The following is a 22,449-nucleotide window of genomic DNA, read 5'->3' as shown; positions in this document are numbered from 1 at the left end:
AAATGTGATCCATTTCATCAGAACCTGCAAAGTTTCCTAGAGCTGGTCTTCTGAGTTCTTCTCTTGCTCGATTTCGATCTGTTTTTACGGGGAATAGCATGTAGAAAACTACACATCTGATCTAATCTCTCATCGGTTTTGAGCGTCTCAGGGTCCTGATCCTCATGATTCTCTTCAGCAGAATCAGCCGTTGCCGATGTCAGCTTTTTCGGTGTCACCGGAGATAGCCTCAAACGGTCCACCTCGATGTTCTTGACTTTGTTAAGCGAGAGATCATGGAAGGGGAATTGATGCACCAACATAGGATCCTCGCTCTTCTTCGTCTTCAGCTGAATCAACCCGGCATTTTTACTCTGTGCCGCCACCTTCTGCTGCTGCTTCACTTCTCCATGATCTCCTCCAATGCAGGTCATGCTCAGCACAATCTCTCTTTCTCCCTCTGGACTCTCTGTTTCTCTTGGTTTGATTATTGAGTTCTGTCTCGAGCTGTTCTTGCTTCACTTGGGTTGCTTTGCTGCTATCATGATCATGCAGTGCGGGCATTTATAAGGACCTAGTATAAGAGGAAAGAAGAGAAGCTGAGGCGTTGCAGGAAGGACTGAAGCTTCGTGGAGGAAGGCGAGAGCGATGGCTTGAAGCGGAGGCAACGGTGACTTGATTGCCACTGCTGCTGCTGCTGCCGCCTTGGTCGCCAAGGTTCTCCTTGTTGACTTTTCTGACGAATCTTCTTGCTCTCTCTCCGAATGTGCACGTGATCTGAGCTTTTAAGATGGCTTTTTAGTAGCGACGTATATTTGGAGGGAGGAAAATTCTTCACTAAAAGGACGGAAATGGTACTATCAAAATGAAAATGATTTCAAACAGATAAAAAAACAGAAGTGAATTCCCTTTAAGTGCCTCATATTTATTAGTTTAACTAGCCAACAATGTAAAAAAACAACTAACCCTTCAGTTTCAAAATAAAATACAAGACATATGAATTGGGACTATATAAATAGCTAGTATGTTCTTAATCCTTCGGGTTGCTTTCCATTTGAAAAGAGAGCAATCCCGGACTCTGCACCGTCGACACACACAACTCATATTGTTGCAAAGTGTCATAGAGCAAATGTAATGAAATAAGTTTAACATCCAGAATTGCAGGCTTAAGGGAGCCAAGTCATGTTGCACTAAGCTGGCCTGAGGCCAACACGGCGTCCAAACCGGCTAAATAAACCTGTGCAATTATCTCCGAGCGGTCAATCCCAAAGTCAAACAAGCCTGCGTCTTCACACTGTGAAGTGGGGACCACGTAAGGATCAAGTGTGCTGCTAGTTGAATCACCTGCAAAGAATAAAAACTTTTTTCTTATGAAAAACAAAGATCATTACCACAATCCAAACATACCAACAAATAGCCTTTGGATTGCATGATTAAAAAGACGATGTTTCCAATCTTTTGGGATTTTTTTTACAAGCCTGAATTAAAATCGTCAGATTGTGGTTGTCAAATTACTTTTGAGCACAGTTAAAGAAAAGTTCATGTACTTTAAAAAAGTACTCATGTATGTAGAAAAAAATGTTTTAACCCAAAACCAGCACAGGGTGTTCATGTATATTGACAGGCTTAATTGTGTTTATTTTTTATTGTTGCGTCAAAAATAACAAAAAAACACTTACTTGTGTTAATGTATTAATTTTTTGGGAAAAAAATGTTGGGCATGAACAAGCCATATCTACCACCGTTGCAATGATCATATGGATATCTTTTTTACTAAAAATATCATTGATATACATAATAAACAAACTAAACAACGTAAACGAAAGAAAGGAAAATAAATACAGGGTTAAAATAAGAAGAATGAGGGAAATAAAAAAATAAAAAACTGTATAACCTTAGAGCCTCTTTGACTAAGAGAATTGGAAAAACATAAGAACATGAAAACACAGAATTGCCATACCATGCGCATTCAAATCCTGTAGGATTGTGGTTGCACCAAAGTTTATCGAGAAAATTATATTTTCGGTCTCTCAATTGGCAGCGAAGTCTAGAAATGGTTCATGAACTCAAAATCGCATACAGTTGGTCCATCAATTGACAAAACTAGATACTTTTTTATCTAAAAAAAACTAGATACTTTAATTGGTCTCTCTCCCAGATTCAAAGGGTTTCAAATCCTTGATAAAAACACTGGATTTTGTACATCAGGGTGACTAAGAAATGACTGTTCGAAGTCACCTTGAGAACCATTCGACCTAAACATGAGTTTCGTGCAACGTACTATTACATACGTGAGAAGATATTGATCGGACCGTTATCAATGTTGACCGAGTCATAGACACGCCCGAAAAATAAAAGTAAATCGTCACCCATGCAAAGGTCATGGTTCGTAATACCGTTGTTTGTATATTCATCCTCAAGGCCTCCTACAACAAAACAGATCAACAATAGTTCGCACTTACACACCTTGGACTAACCTTAAAGATTTTGAACAAACACATGAGATGTTCGCCCACGATCATTCACGGGATTAAGGGTTGTCGACCTGCGGGAACAAATCAGGACAACCGGTTCCATGGTATTTGCTGCAATGGTCACGCTAGCACAGAGCCTGCAGGAGATCTTTATTTTGTATGCCATACGGAAATAAGTGACTCGGATTTGTCTAGATTCATATGTACGCGTTTTAGTGTATCGATACAAGCAAATCTAGACAGATTTGAGTCACTTATTTCCGGATGGATGGAATACGTGATATGATTGCCGTGGTTTCTTAGGCGCAGTTGATCGCTACATTTTTCCCATAAGTACGAAGAGATGGAGTATCAACAATATTCCCAAAAACGATATGTAGTATATATCAGCACATAAGAAACAATTGTAACAACACCACTACACTCCTTCTCAAAGTCCTGAAAAAAATAATCAACCAATAACAAACTCTATAGCCCTCTTAAAACAGGTGAACTCGGGGGGAAAGCTGACAGAAGCTTCAAGACTACCCTCTTCCAAGGAACGACTGGTTAGTGAAGAAGGATTGGAGGTCGGAATCAGAGCAATCCTGGACGAGAATGGAAGGGGAAATGATACATCAAGATAGGAGCCCCACTCTTCTTCCCCTCCTCCTTCTCCCCAACCTTCACCTGATCACCTCCCTCCCGCTTAGCCTCGGCCGATGCCTCTTCTTGGATCACCACTTTCTGATCCTGCACTTCTGCTCCTAGCTGCTTGCTTGCAGGCGAGATCTTCCTTCCAGCTGCTCCGTGAGAACCAAAGCAGTTCATGCCCAGCACCATCTTTCCGGCCCTTCTTATTTTGTCTTTGACTCACTCACTCAATCTTGCTTTGCCTCAGCTTTAATTTTCTTACTACGATGATCATGTAGAGCTGCTGAATTTATAGGGGGAGAAGAGAAGAGAAGAGAAGCTGAGGTGTTGCAGGGAAGAAAAAGGCCTGAACCTTCGATGGCTTGACGCGGAAGCACGGGGTCAGTCATTTAACTTACTTGGTCGCCAAGGTTCTTGGGTGCTGCTGACTTACCTGACGAATCTTGTTGCTATCTGGTCAAATGGACCACGTGGTTCCAACTTTTAAGAGGGCCAAAGGAGATGCTGAGAGGGAGGAAATTTCTTACGCATAAAGACGGAAATGGCGCTGTCAAAATGAAAACGACTCCAATGAATGCCACTGAGTATTTGCAGCTCTCATTGAAGCTCTCCTCAGGCATGCCCATGGAAAAAAAATCCATTCATTGCTTTGTGCTATAACAAGTATCTAGGCAAATTTGGATGCAAAAATATGACCAAAACGCATTTTGCGAAGAAGAAATTGATGCAGTTTGAATAGTGAATAGTGTGCTACTGAAACAACCGGAGTTTATTTTCTACAGACAGAGCTCATAAAGTAATTTCTATTGCATTATATGTTCATGCATAGCTTTTTAAGTGAAGAAAAAAGTATTTCAAATTACATAGGGTACAGTTGCACCTAGGTAGGTGAAGGTAGACATTGAACTTGCACCGTCATTTTTCAGCACCAAAAGAAAAAATAGATCGCAAATACAAAAGCCCATTTGGCCATTGCCCCCCAGTATGTCAACATCGATACGGGCTTCGGTCTTAACGTGCAAATCACGGACCTGGTTTCCTTTTCTCGAGCATAACTCACGGGCTTTTGGTTTCTTCTTTTTCCTACACGGGCTTCACGAACCTGAATGACACTTTCCACCAACTGATGCAGCCAGCTTTCCTAACGGGCTCTTATTTTTTGTTTTTTGTTTTCCGATCCCTGTTCCTGTTCTCTGCTCTTGTTTCACCAGTAAGGATGCATCTGCACGCAGGTCCTTAGACTATAAAACATGTCTTTCGTCGGTGCCCGCTAAAAGCATGTCTACAACACGTATGCAAAACCCCCCGATCATAGCTTGATTCTCCTAAACAAATGCATTGTAATCGCTTAAGGGCTTCCTCAGTTTTTCTTAACACAAACAATAAGGAAACCCGTCACTAATCGGAATATAAAAGAGAGCAACGAAGAACACTTATTTGCTAGAGCAACCATGAACAAGAGAAAATTATTCATATTTAAGAAAATGAACATTGATCCTGCACTATGAAAACTGTTACTTTAGATAAGCCCGCAGATTCCACCTAAACAATGTGTGCATTTGTTGCTACAAAGATAGTGGACTTTCTTGTCTGACAAAATATATAATTCTTTTAAGACCCCTAGCCACACGACAGCGTAATGTATTATACACCAACAAAACCTGTCCGCCAGAAGAAATAGAAATTGTTGCCACTTCTGCAAAGCCTAAATCATATACAGAGAAATGTGGCCATCAATAATTTCAAGTTGTTGAAAATAAAATTGAATCAGAATATTCAGCTGGGAATAATCAACAAACATACATATGAATCCTGACCTCATCATGCAACGATCTCCTTATCAAATATTTCCTTCCATTTCCAAATTCATTCGCTTCAGGTGTCTCTTATCATCACAGTAATCATGTGTCCATGACATATGGGGCCCTCTAATTAACTATACTTGGAACATACATATCAAAATTATAAGTTTGCTTTACAAACAAAACCATGTAAAGAAAATAAATATACCATGGTCACTCTCTTACTTGACCAGTTCTAATTAAGTGAAACTATATGCAGCGCACTTTTTTTTTGCCAGAAACAGTGACCCCATTTTAATTCGTCAATTTTATCATACATCATAGGTGTTGTGTGCTTGACTGAGGAAATGTAACAGGATAGCATGGCATGGTGTATATGTTATTTAGTTGTTTTAAGAGACATACTTCTTAGCTAGTGACAGTTTCCTCACCTCAATGGCTGCAGAATGGCCCTCAATAATCTATTGAAGGTGTAAGAGCAACTTGCGGTGAGCCTAAATTTCACTATCTGCATATATACTTCAAAGCGCACCTTGCAAGCCGGATATCATTTTCAGCAGTCTTCATGACCATCTCTTCCAGTTCTATAGAGGTTATCGCAATGTCATTGAACATTAACAGAAGCTCTTGAATATCTAACTTAAATGTAATTATAAGAATGAAGGAACTGAAAGCAAGTCAAGAAAAAAGTGATGACAGGAGAGCAGCTTCAATTGATGTGGCATAAAAAAACCAGACAAACGCACGCAAGATCTGGAGAACACCAATCCCTTTGACCCGAGAGTATTTGACTTCCTTGTTTCCATTCACATTCAGCTTATGATTTTTTTTGACAACAGCCACCGATGGAACAAGGCAAAGTAGGAAACTATGCTTATGCGTTTCAATCAGTACAAAGGATATACCTGAGACAAATATTAACCAGCCATGCCGTTTTTTCTTCATTGATGTGCTTCTCCATAGATGTCATCTTAGCTATAATATGTCCCTGTAATCAGGTACAGCAGCATGATTTACCAAAAAAACAAAAAAGTCAGGTAAAAAAATATTGATCAACCAATCAGGATCCCTATTGACATACAAAATGGAAATTGTGCAAATGAGAACTTGTACAACTCAACTAACCCAGCCAACTCTTTTTAATAACCAGTAACATTGGCTAATCTGACACTGAACAAAAGCACTTTCTCCATATAAAGAAAAATCGTCCTAATATAATATCAGATCTACTCTCTTGTTAAATTGGAAATAAATAAATTAATTGTTCATATATGAAGAACTGACAGTAACTCTTTCGTGGCGACCACACAATTGGAAAATAGCAAAATACTTCTAGTTCAAAGTTAGATCCCACAACTTCAAACCTTGCCGATAGAACCTTGACATATACATTCAGGTGAAACAGGTTTCAAAATTCCACAACAAAACCAACAATTGATCCATTAACACAATGCAGATCTTATATTATTGTTTTACTAATCACCATTACTATATACTCTAGCCACAAGATGTCCGAAGTAGACTCTGGATACAGATGGTTCGGTATCTATCATGATAGTTACAGAACTAAGGATTCAGCAAACAATGCAGATGTTTTACAGTTGACACAGATTTTTTTTATAGGGTTGTCGCTGAGAATAGATGTTGAACATTACAAAATTTCAAATGGTGATATGCACCCTCATTTGATAACTGAAATTTGGCACATTGAACTTTCTATATATAGTGGATAATCTATCCCACAACTTCTTCCACCATCAGATACTTCCTAGTAGTACTAATACAATAAGGCCAGGAGGAAATCGCAGGCCCATTGCCCATGCTCTCTTGCAATGTTTAGGTTCAGTAACAGATCACTTACTCTTTGGCCACAGTCTCAGCAAACAAAACAGCAAGAACACCATGCATACTTCATCGCAGCTCTCATTCGCAAGCCTCTGAAGTTTGTAAAAGCCGTACATACTTATGAAAAAGAATAATTATAAATGACATACAAGATATGGGCGAAAATAACAGGCTCTAGATAGCAGGCACACAAACTGATTTGGTGCAGATTTCCAAGTAAAAACAATAAGGGACACCTGATTCAATTGGGGGGAATGAAATTCGTCAATTGAAAAGCACACGATACTCCGATGTAACATGCTCAAATAGAGTACCGAAAAAACTGGGCTCATTCCAATTTTGTCACAACAGCCTAGCATAGTGAGAATCAACATCAGTATAGAGACAGAGAGGGGAAGAGAGAGAGAGGAAGCAGAGGTAGACGAGTTACTCACCACCTCGCGCCTGCGCCGCAATCTCGTTATTTCCGCGTCTGCTGTGGTGGTCTTCTTCCTCGCGGCCTCGCTGCTGGCGCACCCCTTCTCACTCCTCGTCCTCCTCAGCATCCTCGGCGCAGGCCTGGTGCTTCCTCTATGGCTTCCCCGCCTCCGACCAGCCCGTCGTGCTCTTCGGCCGCACCTTCACCGACCGCGAGACGCTGCTCGGCCTCGTCGTCGCCTCGATGCTCGCCTTCTTCCTGACGGCCGTGGCCTCGCTCACCATCTCCGGCCGCGGGGGTCAGAGACGGAGGGAATAGGGGGGCGGGGGCGCCCGGGGTGTGTGATTTGGGATCTGGAAAGCAGAACAGGGAGACAACCACGTGGTACTCTGCATCCGAGATTGAAAGCACATTTCGTTTTCTTTGGCAAACAATCAAGGAACAATCGATCCATTGCGGAGTAGTACTTTTTTTAATATAACATTAATATCATCCTATTTTTATTTGCAGAGTAAAAACTAGTCAAAACAAAAAACAACACTAATAGCTCTTTTTTACAACCATCGTTTCATTTCATTTGGTAGAAATTAAATGCAATCAATTTTTTGATAGAATTTCATTTGGTTGAATTTAAATTCTTTGTTCAAAAATCATGTTTGTTACCACCTGAATTTGTAGAGTGAGATACAATTCTAGAGAAATGATTCCTTTTGGAGAGAAATTGGGGTTAGTTTTTTTTTTTGCAGGTATAGGAATTGGGGTTAGTTATAGTGCAATTCAAATTCAATGAAATTTGAGATTGAATTCCTGTGACCAATTTCGTGCCAACCAAACAAGTTCGTTTCTGAAATTTAAAATGAATTCCTGAATTCTAGGCCCAATGATTGGTGCCAAACGAGTTGTAAAAGTATATGGTTTTACGTATTGAAAGACCAAATGTATATGAATTTGGGTATCACGCTTGGTAAATTTTTTTAATTTTGCCCTGCGTATCCCAACAAGGAACCGGCAACGGGTTGAGATTATTGTAACTCCCGCTTAGAGGGGCTGAAACTGGGTAAAATCCTTTTGTGTGTGTGTGTGTGTGTGTGTGTGTTCGTTCTTGGTAGATCCCCGATCGCAACAGCTAGCTTTACCCTTCGTTAGCCACCCACTCGTGATAGACCAATCCCACCGCATCCTTATATGTTTTGAAACCAACTACCCGTCGAAAGATACCAGACGATCTTCGCCGGCCGACCCTTCTTCACTTCTTCCTTATCGTCTTCGTCATGATTGTCATCTTTCTTCTCGTGTCGTGACGTACCGCATATTGGGCATTTGTGCTTGTTTTTGTGCGGTCCTGTGTATCCGATGCTGTCGAGTGGACATGCATGATGTTTTTATGACATCTAATCCAAACGGGCAGGTAATCTGCTTTGCCTCGTACGTGCTCTTAGGCAACTTGTTGCCCTTTGGAAAGATTGTAGCAAGGTAACTCAACATTTCCGTGAAGCCCTTGTCAGAAAGCTCGGATTTTTCCTTCATCCTCAGAATTTCAAGCGTTACTTCTAAGACATTATTGTTCATGCCGGCATTATCATACAATGGTGTGTTTGCATCCTCGATCAGATTCTCGAACTTCGTCTCACCTCTGGCATTGCCGGGCTCCTTCAGTTGATTCTGTAAGTGCTTGTCATCTAGCATTTCCGCTATCCGACCATGTGGAGCTTCATCCACCAGTGTTTCTCATCCATGGCATCATCAGCGCGATATTTTTCACCACTTTAGTCGTACCCCATGTGTTCTTCTTCACAGTCGCTGCCTACTTCGACCGGAACCTCCCCGTGTGAAGTCCTAACCTTCAAAGAATCCGTTGCCATAACGTGCATCTCAACATCATCTGGCAGGTGCATCACTGTGTTACGACATCTTTCACATGGACAACACATCTTCACATTGCCCCTACTCTTCATTTTAGCTACCGCAAAATCATAAAAGGCGGACCATTCTGCAACCGAAGCAGTCGACATTCTCTTTCTCGCATTTGCATACATCCAAGCACGGTCCAACGACCTAGCTCAAAAACCGTAAAAGAAATTAAAGCAATTAGGCACAATTACATCACAGAGTATCGAAATCACAATTAACCTCATGCGGAGCCACCAGCTCATGCCCTCGGACTTCATGTCTGCTTAATTGGTAGCGGTCAGACTCCTGCAGCCATGTGTTGGGCCGACGGCGAGGCGGCATTTGCGGTGGCAGTGGGGGAGGGGGGACGTGGGCCGCGTACTATACCCGAAATTGACGACCGTCAATGGTGGGGAAGGTGGGGGGAGGCGTGGATTGGACCGGTAGTGGGGGAAAGCATGGGCGTTGGCTGAAATTAATGGCCGCCGGGGAGAGAAAGGCCAAGGGAGGAAGAGATAGCTGAGGGAGAGGAAGAGAGGGAGAGGAGAGGAGATCAGAGGTAATTGCCTGCTGGTGACCGCCATTCTCGGCAGGGCTTTGCAGTTGCTGAAGGAGTAGGGCGGCCGCACCTGGTCACGAAGACGCACAGCGCGCGACCAGTTGCTGCCGCTCGCTCTATTCATACTGCAGCCTATCAGCGGCGGGCCCGTTGCATCCGCACGCCACTAAAGCCCAGCCCCCACCCCCCCCCCCACACACACACAATCAAGACACCGATGGCTTTAGCATTAGTGGAAGTGAAGAAGTGTGCGCCCGCCACTTATGGTCTGCGGGCGAAAATTTGACCGCCACTAACGGACGGTGTGGGGAAGGCCCAAGAGCCCTCATCGGTCTATGAGTGGCGGTCGCCTGACACTGATGGACCTCCATCAGTGGCGGGTTTTGTGTGCCCGCCACTGAAGAGGGGGGGGGGGGTCACCTATAGCCTGATTTCTACACTAGTGATTTATGATGCCATCTGCCGTGTCGATACCATGGCAGGTACCTTTTAGGGACTCCGGCCAGTGGGGGTTTTGGAAGCGCCACCGGTGCCCTAACCTCTACCATTGGCGGCTCTTTACAGACTTTGTAGTGGTGTTTATTGAACCACGCCGTTTGTGCACCCAGGGGTGGAGCCAGGAATTCGATATGAGTGGGGGCGAGTTGGGCTTAGGCCAAAAATTAGAGACCTCATCTATTTTTAAGAGATTTTTATGAACTGATCAGTAACTATTAAGCTAGTGGGGCAAACCCCCGGCGCCCCGTGGCAGCTCTCGAAACCGCCACTATAGGTCTACCCCCAACAGTGGCAGGAGACCAGTGACAGTTCGTCCAACAACCAATGAAGGCAATTTTGAACCGCCACCGGCTGTCTGTTCTGCAGTAGTGATGTCTGCGTATCTATACTCTCAATTTTCTCCTGCTCCATTCTGGCTTAATTACTTTGGTTTTCGGATTACTTCATAAGCATATCTAGTACGGGCAGAAAAGAATAGGCTTCAATAATTCAACAAATGCCTCATTCACGGCTTCCAAATGGGGACCTTTGATATGCTTCGGGGATAAATTTTTTATTTTTAGACACACAATAGAAACGTAGATGCTGACAAGAAACACGTACACAGACCCTTATGAACGTAAACACACATATTCTATTATTATGAGCACCTCCGAGGATATAATCATAAGACTCTCACCTTTTGAGAAAACACATATAGAATGGTTTTTAGTACCGGTTCATTCATCTGCATGCATCAGATGATATAAATATATCTTTCCTACTTATTTTGCGGGCGAAACATTTTCTTGGTTGTCAATGCACTTCTTTCTAACATTTTCTTGTCACTTTTTTTTGTGGGTGAAACATTTTCTTGTCACCTTGACAAGTAGATTGTACAAACTCATGAATTAAAACTTGTTGGGTTTGCCTAAAGATGAAGACATGAAGACGCACATGCTCACACGATAATCACCAGATTATGGCCAAAAGCACCTGTCATGCTTTTCTTTATTTCTTATCAACTCAAAAAACACGACCTGATGATTACAAGCTACTGCCCTCGGATGTATATATACACACACGCACAGCCGGAACACTTAAACCTACTCGAACACAAACTCATATTTGTAAACAGCAAGCACCTAAAGACTACTGCTACTCGGGAACACACACGTCCAAGCAATACCTAAATCAACTAGGACTGAAACACATGCGGACACTAATTGCTAGTCTTCGTTGTCCTAACTCTAATAGGACTCATGCTCAAGATTAATCTTAACATTCTCCCCCTAATCTTGAAGTTGACGTCTTCCATGTTCCCTTGCTTTTGGCTCTCTCTTCAGCTTCACGACTCGTCGACTCAACTCAATGCATGATCCGGACTACCAGCCCACGGGGACACATCTCGCGTGCTACGTGCAGATTAGACACACCATTAATCTCACGCAAGAACTCAACTAAACCGGTCATGATCCCACTACACGCCAAGCTTGATCTTCTCGCCGAGACACGCAGATGACCACATGCCACCTCGTCTGCACGCACGTCGATCTCTTGCTCCGATGACACACCATACCGGACAACCTTCGACTGTGACATGCTTCCACTGCAACAGAGCCTTGCACCGACGAGCACTTGAACACAACCACGACTCACAGACGCTGACCTGGACACACATAACTCCTCAATGAGCTTGCCAACGACAGTTTGCCCTGATGCCGAGTACTTTCCGACGATCAGTATTATCATCTCCCGTTACTAGAAGATCGGTCCACTGCGACGATAGTCCTATCTGATCTGCTGAACGTCTCTCCACTGCATTGCCACTGTTTGCCCGCTCTTATCCGCGGACGTCGCTTCGCCGCCGTAGCCCGCCCCGAGGCGCTAGCACATCGCCTTCCCGGGGCAAGCGCGTCTTCAAATATTTAACCTTGCTCTGATACCAAATGTTGGGTTTGCCCAAAAATCAAGACATGAAGACGCACATGCTCACACGATAATCACCGGATTATGGCCAAAAGCACCTGTCGTGCTTTTCTTTATTTCTTATCAACTCAAAACACACGACCTGATTACAAGCTACGGCCCTCGGATGTATATATACACACATGCACAACCGGAGCACCTAAACCTACTCGAACACAAACTCACATTTGTAAACAGCAAGCACCTAAAGACTACTACTACTCGGGGACACACGCGTCCAAGCAATACCTAAATCAACTAGGACCGAAACACATGCGGACACTAATTGCTACTCTTCGTTGTCCTAACTTGAATAAGACTCGTGCTCAAGATTAATCTTAACAAAACTTGAAATCATAATCCTCTTAGCGTTGTCTCTGCTGCTGCCTTTTCTCTCCAATTTTCATGAGTTTGGGTTCAGTGTTCAAATTCAGCAAATCTTATTATCAAACTTTATGATATTAGTTCATAAACTGATTATCATGTTGTCTTCGGTCGTAAATTTTTTTCCTTTTTATTTATGATTTCGTAGCAAAACACGGAAGAAGCTAGTATAACACTAAAATTGGGGATCGATGGGGTATATATGCTAGGCGTACCGATCACGTTCATTCATTTTGCAACTGTTTTCGCGCAGTTTTCACGGTACGATCGAGACTTGAAACATACGGAAAGCATGCAGCTAGCGGATGGTCAGATTGATTAAAGGCGGGGACCGAGAGGTTCAGCGCTCATTTATTGATCAGACAAACAATTATTTGATGGATGGATCAATCGGTCGATGGTCCGCCGGCGCACTCTAGCTACTCCGTAGCAGGCAGCCAGGAGTTAAAGCCGCAGCATAGAAACTCGTGCCTGTAGCGATCGCGTGCAGAGGTTTGTAGTCAGTGCAGGCTCAGAAATTAATACAACCAAGGGTCTCTTTTTTGATTCGGGTCCTCAAAACATACGGATAGGAAAAAAAAGACAAAAACATGAATGAAATGTATATGTGCAAAATAGATGACCAAAAAACAAAAGAATTTTGTTGATTTGGCGGACCCAGCCAGGTGCCAGGTTATTGGGTAGGGCACGTCCCACACAATGATTTTTGAAATTTTCGTTTTTATTTGTAGAAATTATAATAAATTAAGAAAAATAGAACAATAGTATATTTGCCACACCTAATATTAAAACCAAAGTGTTTGCCCAACCCAATATTACAAACCTGGATCCACCTTAAAAATTTGATCGTTCGATTCGCAGGAATAGGAAAAACATAAAATCTTTAATAAACATGTCAAACTAATTAATCAAATAAATACTCCCTCCGTCTGTTTTTACCGGGCGTGTTAGTTGAACAGCCAAGTCCATATATACGAGGCGTCTTGTTCTTCCAGCGCTAGATTACCCCTGTTCCCGGTCCATCTACACGAACGGCCCAATGCAGAGTGCACACGATGTGCGGGGCGGGGAAAGCGCGTGCGCGGCCGACCAATCATCAACGTGTTAATCTCAACTGATTGGCCAACAAAACAGCAGGTGGGGCCATGCACTCGGGCAGTTTCGTCCAAAAGGTTAGCACCCGACACTGCCTTGGTATGGGCGCAAGAACTAAAATGCCTGGTAAAAGCAGACGGAGGAAGTACAAAAGTAAAGTTTTATTTTTAGGAAATGTCTATTTCTTAGTCGCCTAAGAAATAGTTATTTCTCAATCAACAATCATAGCCATCCACCGAAGATTTTCTTATCCATCGGACCTACATTAATCTTACAGAAATATCAATGATTGAATCAAAAGATTGTTATCATCGACTAAACAATAGTTATTTCTCAGTCGCCTAAGAAATAGCAAAACCGTTATTTTTATTATGTCATGAATACTCTTTACTTGTTTCTCACGCAAGCCGATTCCAAAAAAGAGGTCCAAGTGGATTGTAAAATTTCGTTTCTTTCTTTAAAACCGAGATTACCATACAGGAAATTCTCCCGTGTTTTTAGTTCGTTTCATTTTTTTGATCAAATGATTAAATAGTGCCACACCAAAGGAATTCGTAACCCTATGTTTTTTCTCCAATCTTCCTCCAAATCAAACATGTCCCAAAAGAGAGAATCACCATATACTACTATCTACTCCGCGCCTGTCTCACGTGCAGATATGAGCAGAACGTTCAGACTTGAGAAGAACAACACCGGAAAAACCCGTACGTCCAGAGGGGTAGTGGTGACCAATTAAACATCGACACGGAGGATCAGTAGATACCTCCCGCCATTCATGGGCTTGGTCTGGACGCTGCAGAGGCGTCGTACCCCTCGATTCGTCCAAAACACTCATTGAACAACCTTTCAGACGGCAGTCTCGGTATGCGGTTTTTTTCAAATCTACTGCACCTGCAAAACTCCATCCAAAAAGTATCGCGGCATGATTGCATTCATGCATATATGAAAAGTATATATAGGTGAATTGTATCGCACGTACGTACATCACTTTTCATTTTTGCCGTCATATTTTTTTTTCTGCCCTTTCCATTAACAAAATAATGGAAATACAAAGTTGTTGTCACAAACAGAGACAGAATTAGAATTTGGGAGAACATAAGAAAGCTGGAAACTATATGAGCAGGAAACCGGCTGACCAGCGCTCGCAATCGAAACGCTGACTACGGGACAAAAAACTGCTCCTACCCTCTAACTTAACAAGGTTCAGGCGTTCTTCTAGACAGCTTGTGCTGTGGCTTTTGGTCCCAAGAAGCCTTAAGCTGTTTAGAAGGGAAAATTTATGGCCAGCTTATTTTTGAAGCCCACTAGTTCTTGTTGGTAGCAGGAAGCGGCGAAACAGGTGCTTCCCGAGCTTCTCCAACCGGTACAATTACTTTTCCGTGAAATTACACCAAAACTGCCCCTGCCGAACCGTTCCCCAACGCCTTTCTCCTCTTCTCTTCTCTCCCGAGCGAGCCGCCCCCACCCCTTCGCTCCTCTTGTCCCTAGCACAGCCGCCAGCAGTCTCCTCCCCAGATCCGTGCCGTCACGCAAGATGGGACTGACGGCAACCCTCCTACGGTGAAGATCCCATCCCGGACCACCTCCTCGGCCGGTGAGCTCCCTCATCTCGGCCCCCTCTGGTTCCCCTCGCGCCGCCCAGCCCCTGACCTTGCCGCTAGCCGATTGTTTGCTCCTCCGCCGTCGCTGGTTGTTTGCTGGGCTCCAACGACATCGATGGCCCCCCTTCTGCGGAGCTGCTCCACGCGCCCATGATGTCCTCTGATCTGTCGCCTGTCGTGCTGCCCTATGATCTGCCGCCCGCCTCTAACTAGTTCTTCGCCTCTGTCGCTGATTGCTTGCTGGGATCCGGCACGATATGGACGAGCAGCTCCGTACTCCTGATTTGCTTTGCCCGCCCGGGTTGTCCTGCTGCTAGAGCCATTGCCAGATGAATGTATTGCGATGAGGAGTATGCATGTATTGCTAATGCCATTGCCAGATGAATGTACTGATATGTGTATGCATGTACTGCTGCTTCAAATTTGGTGTCTTCGTGTGTGAAATTTTCAGTCAATTGTGTGCAAAAGCAAGGAAAGAGTATGTATTAACAGTTAAACATATCACAAACAAACCTAGGAGTACTACAGGATTTGCATAATTCTAGACAAAAAATAATAAGCTGCAGGAGAGAAGCCATTTGAAACAGGACATCAAAATAGCCAACCAGAAGTTAAACAAATTTTTAGAGATACAAGACCGGACAAATAGATAAGCTACAACAAGCAATTCAACAGAACAAACAGGACCAAAAGCCTCTTCCAGCAGCCCAAGCAGATCAAGGCATCGGCAGATAGGGCACCACCATAGACTCAGTCGCAGACGTGCCTTCATTGAAGCTCCTCATCAGCATCTGTGCGTTGGCAACAAGCTTCCAGACGCCCTCTTGCAGCATCGCAGCATCACCCCCTTTGTGTAGACCTGCCCATGATAACAAATACGCACATGTCGAAAATACAATCTCAAAGGGTGAACGAAGCTTATACTTCTCAAAAGTTACACTTTTCCGATAATTCCAGGTGGCCCAAGTGACAGCAGCAAAACCCACCACAAAGAAACGATCACCACTAGGGAGAAATGCATGCATCCAAACAAAGAATTGCCACAACGAATTAGGAACTATGGAAGTACCAAACAAAGACCCAACAATTCCCCAAACCACTCTGGAAACAGAACAAGTGAAAAACAAGTGTAAAGCAACTTCATTTTGTCCACAAAAGGAACAAAGAGGGGATCCTGCCAATTTTTCTTTTGCGTACAGTCTCTGGTAAGTACAGAGCCCTGAAACAACAACCATTGAAATATCTGAATCTTTAGGAGAATTTTGGGTTTCCAAATCCATTTATTATAGCACCATTCAAGTTCCTTTCAAGTCAAAGATATAAAGATTTTACAGTATAACGACCAGATTTTTCAAAAGACCAAGCCACTGAGTCAGAATCATCAGATAGAGCTAAAGCATCCAGCTTAGTACGCAACGCCTGCCATTGACCAGCTAGAATAGGATTAAGCTGTCTCCTGAATCTCATCACAGAACCAGCTTCTCTAAATTCTTTGATAGTATCAGGGGTCAAACAAATACTGAATAATTTAGGGAACTGATTAGCCAAGGGGCCATTCTCCCCATCCTAACAATCTTCCCAAATCCTCATCAAGTCACCACATCCCAACCTTATAACTCTTCCAGCCAAATAGAATTCTCTAACTTTCAATAAAGATTTCCAACAGGGGGAATCAAGCTGTCTCATCTTGACAGTAGGAACAGTTTTATTATGCAAATACTTTCTCCTGACCAAAGATTGCCATAGACCTTTACCAGTATCCAACTTCCACCACCACTTACATAACAAACTAACATTCTTTTTTTCTGAGATCTTTCACTCCTCAACCCCCTTTCTTCTTGGATCTACACACTCTAGACCACTTGACCAAATGATATTTCTTTTTGTCCCCATTTCCTTGCCAAAGGAACTTCCTTCTGTGCTTATCCAGTTTTTCAATAAAAGTTTTATTAAAAAGGAACATTGACATATGATAAGAGGGAAGATTAGACAAACAGGCATTGAGAAACACAGTCCTCCCCCCCATAGATAAGCTGCAACCTTTCCAGGCTGCTAATCTTTTCATAAACTTTGTTTCCAAAAATTTCCAATCTTTGTTCTTAATGGAGGAGAAACTCACAGGAACCCCAAGATACTTTAGAGGCAGAGTACCAACTTGACAACCAAGCAAGGCAGCATACTGAGAAGCGAGAGTGTTATCACCTCCAATAAGAAAAACTTCACCTTTCAAAAAATTGATTTCCAGGCCAGACATTAATTCAAACACATATAGCAACAACTTCATGTTAACAGCTTTCTCCAAATCATGCTGCAAACAGAGTACAGTATCATCTGCATACTGCTTAATTGCCAGCGCATTATCAATTAGGTCAGAAGCTAGACCAACAAAAAGGTTATTACTTTGCCCTTTCAAAACCATCTTAGTGAGAACTTCAGCTGCCAGATTAAACAACATGGGTGATAGGGGGTCACCCTGTCTAACACCTTTAGCACTTTGGAAATATGGACCAATCATATCATTCAACTTCACACTGACAGTGCCATTTCTTAATATCTGATCAGTCCACCTGCACCATTTATCATTAAAACCTTTCAATTTCAAACAAGATAGCAAAAACTCCCAATTTACTTTATCATACACCTTCTCAAAGTCCAGTTTTAGGATAACACCAATCTCTCTTTTCACATGTGTGTGATGCATGATTTCATGTAGTGTAAGCACTCCATCCATAATGTTCCTATTTTTTATGAATGCATTTTGCTAAATACTAATTAGCTTGTCAGCATAGGGTTCCAATCTTAAAGCCATCACTTTAGTAATCCACTTGTAGATACATTTGAGCAAACAAATAGGTCTAAATTGTTGAATTTTATCAGCCCCAACCATTTTAGGAAGCAAGGTAATAATCCCATAGTTCAACCTCTGAACCTCAAGCCTACCCAGATAAAACTCATGAAACATCTAGAAGATATCATTACAGATAATATCCTAGGTAGCCTGGAAAAACTCAATAAGAATATTATCAGGTCCAGGAGCCTTGTTAGGTTTGTTGGAGAAAAGAGCATCTTTAAGCTCATCCATTTGAAAAGGTCTTGTTAAGTCCTCATTGTCATGATCATTCAGCACCGCATGTGCAGCCCATAAATCAGAAGATAGACTAAAAAGGTTACCAGGAGCTGGTCCAAAAAGTTCTTTATAATATGATGTAGCATGATCTAAAAGATTCTTAGTTCCTTCAATGTTTACCTCTCCATTTTTGAAATGATAAATGATATTTTTCCTTTTCCTACTATTCACAATTCTATGGAAATAAGTAGTATTATTATCCCTTTTTAAAATCCAATTCTCATGAGATTTTTGCATCCAACCTAATTCTTCCTCAGCATACAAGGCATCAAGCTCAGCTTGAATCTGAACCTTCCTCTCAAACAAACCAAGAGATAGAATGGCAACCTCCTCCCAGCTTTCAATACCAGCCAACTCCTCTTTGAGCTGAGCTCTTTGCTTTCTATTGGCTCCAAAAAGATTAGATCCCCAAACTTTAAAGTATTTCTTTATTTTTTGAGCTTAATATTGATGACATCCAACACATGAACATGTTGATTCCAAATCTCAGCCACCTTAGGCAGGAAGCCCTCATTTTTCAGCCAGGCAATATCAAAATGAAAATCTCTCTTCACCACCTTAGGTAATCCATCATTAGAGTTTAACAAGAGAGGATTATGATCAAACTTGTCCCTCACCAATTTATTAATAGTAACAAGAGGAAACAAATCTTCCCAAGTCAAAGACATAAGGATTCTGTCAAGCTTTTCCAAGGTAGGGTCTAATTGATTATTGGACCAAGTAAAAGCTCCCCCATTCATGTGAATTTCTCTCAAACCTAGTGTATGAATCAGAGAATTGAATAAATCAGAAGAATGAGAAGCCTGGAAATTCTTATTTTTCTCCCCACCATGTCTCAAAACATTAAAAATCTCCCCCAACCACATAAGGAATAGTTATCACATGACAAAAAGCAGCAAGCTCAGCTAAACAATCCTCCCTCAACTCTTCCCTGGTAGCCCCATAAACAGTAAGAAGACACCACTCACAACTTTTCTTCTTGTCCCACAGATTCAGTTACAGTACATATCTCCCAAGCTTAAAAGATTTAACCTCAAAGGAATCATGTTTAGCTCCACAAAGAATACCCCCAGATCTACCAATAGAAGGAATCCATTTCCTGAAGAAATCATTCCTAGAATCCACCATTTTAAAGAAAGTAGGTTTATAATATTTTTTATGAGTCTCTTGTAAACACACAAAGTCTAGGTTATTAGCATGGATCATATCAGAGAGGCAGGCAGCATGCCTTTTTTGTCCATGCTCCTGCAATTCCAGAACATTCCAATCATGAAATGTTAGTGGACTGCTGACTCTTTCTAACAGTTTTTGCCAGGGGGTACAGGGCAACTGTTAGACAAGGAAGCAGCTTTTCTCTGACTTCTAGTCACAGGTCTACAAATTTTAGGAAGCACTCTCACTTTAGGTTTCCTTTTTTTGGATTGAACCAACACAAACTGGTCATCCTCTGCTTCCTCAGCAGTAACCCAGTCAAGAAAAAGAGGAGTAGAAACACCATTTTGTGTAACAACATGCAAATCAGCTTTGTTATCTAAGATAGAGATTTTTTTCTCCTAAATTTGATCTAACAAATTCAAGTTCCTTTAGAAGATTGAGAGACGTAAAACAATTATCAGGAAAGCAAACCCCCATAGCAACAGTTCTACACATTAATTCATTATCCCCCGGTGTAGCAAAAGAGAGGGGGATAGAAGTGGGATGAGATGAGGAGTTAGTACCTTCCAAGTTTCTCTTCTTAGAGATTTCAAAAGCTTTGTCCATCATATTAGCCAGCTCTCCTTGCTGCATTAAACGATGACTAAATCTGTGTCCAACCTCAGGGATCACATGAGCTTCAAAAGAAGCAGGTACCTGTTGTTCCACAGCACAATCTTCCAACAGAGTACCAGAAGGAGAATGTACCACATAATCTTTAATCTCAGCAAGAGCATCAGCTTGCAACTCAGTTAGTTCTACAATAGAGGGAGCAATATTGTCCATCAGTGTAGCAGGAACACATAGGGGAAAGGAAAATATGGGACCATGAATAAACATCTCAGATGACATATTCATACAAGCAGGAGGGGGAGTAACTGGTGCAAAAGAAGGAATAGCACAAGAGAGCAGCCAGTTACCCTTATCATTTTCTCTAGCCAGTTTATCAAGAAAAAGTTCATCATCTTCATCAGAATGCTACTCAGAGCCCTCAGTATCCTCATCAGTAAGTGTATTAGCCACCCCTTTCCCAACAGAGGTGTCCCCCACTGGAGCAACATCAGTAGTATCCACCACATCACCAACAGCATCAAACCCTAACATCATATCAAGCTGGCGCATAGTGTTAGAGGGATTGCCCCCAGCTTGGCTACTGGTTCCCCCTCCACACATAGGCTTCTTGTCAGTAGTTTTAGGATGCTCAGTCGTACGAGGATGTTTAGAAGGTGATGGGAGAGCCGAAGTATCAGTCCCATCAACCACAACAGCTTTACCAGTAGTGTTGGAACCACCCACCAAAACAGAATTCACCTCATAGAAGAAGCCATAGAAGTGTCGTCCCAGGCAACCTTCGGCCACAGCAGGAAACTTAGAGATATCTCTACAGCCAATCAGAACTGGCACATACTCTGGCTTATGTAGCGTAGACAAATCAATCCCCAAGGGAACACCAACCAGTGAAGCAACAAACGAAGCATTTTTCTCAGATCTTTTATCTAAAGGAATATTAGCAACTCGAACCCAACCAACATTCAACTCAGCTTTCGCTCCCACAGAAGCAGTCCAAGGAGATAAACGCAAAGTAGCAGCACAACCACGCATCCGAAATCGGTCCTGGTAGCAAGCTTTCTCAACCTCTCAAGCAGAGGGGAAACACATGACATACTTGTCAGGACCAATAAGCCGTGCAATACAGCGCCAACCAGATGCAAAGAAATTAGTAAACTCCATCTCAATATCCTTGCAAGAATAAATCCCCTCAATCAAAGTGATAATCACACTACTAGTTCGGTCTTTCAATTGCTTAGCAGTAGACGAATCATGCATGTAAAAGAAACCCTGCCCCCTCGACTGAAAAGCACACATCTGAGCCACATGCTCCCAAGGAAAGACAGCACGACAAGCAGCTTGAAGATGACAAGTTTTACCACAACGCTCACAAACCACCGAAGGACAACGGGCAGAAACATGAGCGGAAGAACCACAGTGAAGACAAGAATCGGTATTACCGAGTTTATCCGCCATCCGTGCCCCTTGCTTAGCATGCGGCGACTGCACCCCCGGGCCGCCAGCACCCACCAATCTTGCGGGACACCCGCCCGATTGTCTTGTGCCACCGCCGCCTCATCCCAACGGTTCGCCGGAGCCGTTCCACCCGTGTTGGAGGAGGACTGGACGGGATCCGGTGAGTTGCGCTGCCCCACATTGGGATGGGCACGCCCCCGATCTTGCCTTCCCGCACCCCAACCTTGTTGCCCCGCTCCGAAACTATCCAAACAATGGCCTCGGTTATAGCGCGCTTCGTGATCCGCCATCGGACCAAGCGGCGAGGATACCACCTGCGCAAAGGAACGTGTGTCCCTGGCGACCTTGCCCGGCCACCAACCGAAGGACTTGCCCCGCGAGCGAAGAGGGGAAGAAGTAGTGGAAACCCTAGATCCAGACCAGAAGTGAGCACAGAATGAGTCTAGATCGAACTCACCGAGATCGGAAGAGGTGTTATCAACGCCCACGCCACCTCGTGGGACCCTAGTGCCAGTAACCGATCCACCATTGACGTCGCGGGGGTTGGTGGATGTGTTGTCCACGCGTCGAGCCGGCTTCACCGGGAGCGGCCCGAGCAAACCCAGTTCATCTGAGCGTGGAGGAACCGCCCCGATGACTCGCACCTCTGGCGCCCGCACCCGTGGTCCCGTCGACGTGGAGCCACTCGTATCGTCCACCACCACCGGTTTGCCTGTCCCGTGTACCACATGACATGGAAAGGAAACAACGCCACCGTCGTATGAGAACCCTCCAGTCCGCACCACCACATCCACCATCCGGCCGACCGAGTCCCGCAGGAGAAGCTGCCCCGCACCGGCACGATACTCGAGAATCCCGTCGAGAATCCTCAGGCGAGATGAGGAGATCGCCGCCGAGAATTTGATCTGCCACTGTGGTGACAGACGAGGAGCGGAGAAAACGGTCACGGTCATATTTTTGGACAACATTTTGCAAGTG

General features: G+C 43.3%; 1 long non-coding RNA gene across 7 annotated transcripts; it reads right to left on the bottom strand.

Annotated features, from left to right (window-relative positions):
• Window positions 1–4,502: 4,502 nt before the first annotated feature.
• On the bottom strand, window positions 4,503–7,581 carry LOC106866875. Of its 7 annotated transcripts, XR_001407981.2 has the most exons (5): window positions 7,168–7,581; window positions 6,970–7,085; window positions 6,750–6,825; window positions 5,794–5,876; window positions 4,503–5,472 (listed from the first exon to the last, which is right to left on the bottom strand). It is a non-coding gene; the product is annotated as an uncharacterized LOC106866875 (long non-coding RNA). The 7 variants fall into 7 exon arrangements; XR_001407979.2 differs by having other exon boundaries at window positions 6,750–7,085; window positions 7,168–7,579; XR_002959896.1 differs by having other exon boundaries at window positions 5,794–6,825; window positions 7,168–7,578.
• Between the last annotated feature and the right edge of the window lie 14,868 nt (window positions 7,582–22,449).

Source organism: Brachypodium distachyon, chromosome 4, assembly GCF_000005505.3.
Source record: "Brachypodium distachyon strain Bd21 chromosome 4, Brachypodium_distachyon_v3.0, whole genome shotgun sequence".
Classification (NCBI taxonomy): Eukaryota; Viridiplantae; Streptophyta; class Magnoliopsida; order Poales; family Poaceae; genus Brachypodium; species Brachypodium distachyon.
Note: the sequence above shows the minus strand (reverse complement) of the source record. Positions and strands in the feature narration are given on the sequence as shown.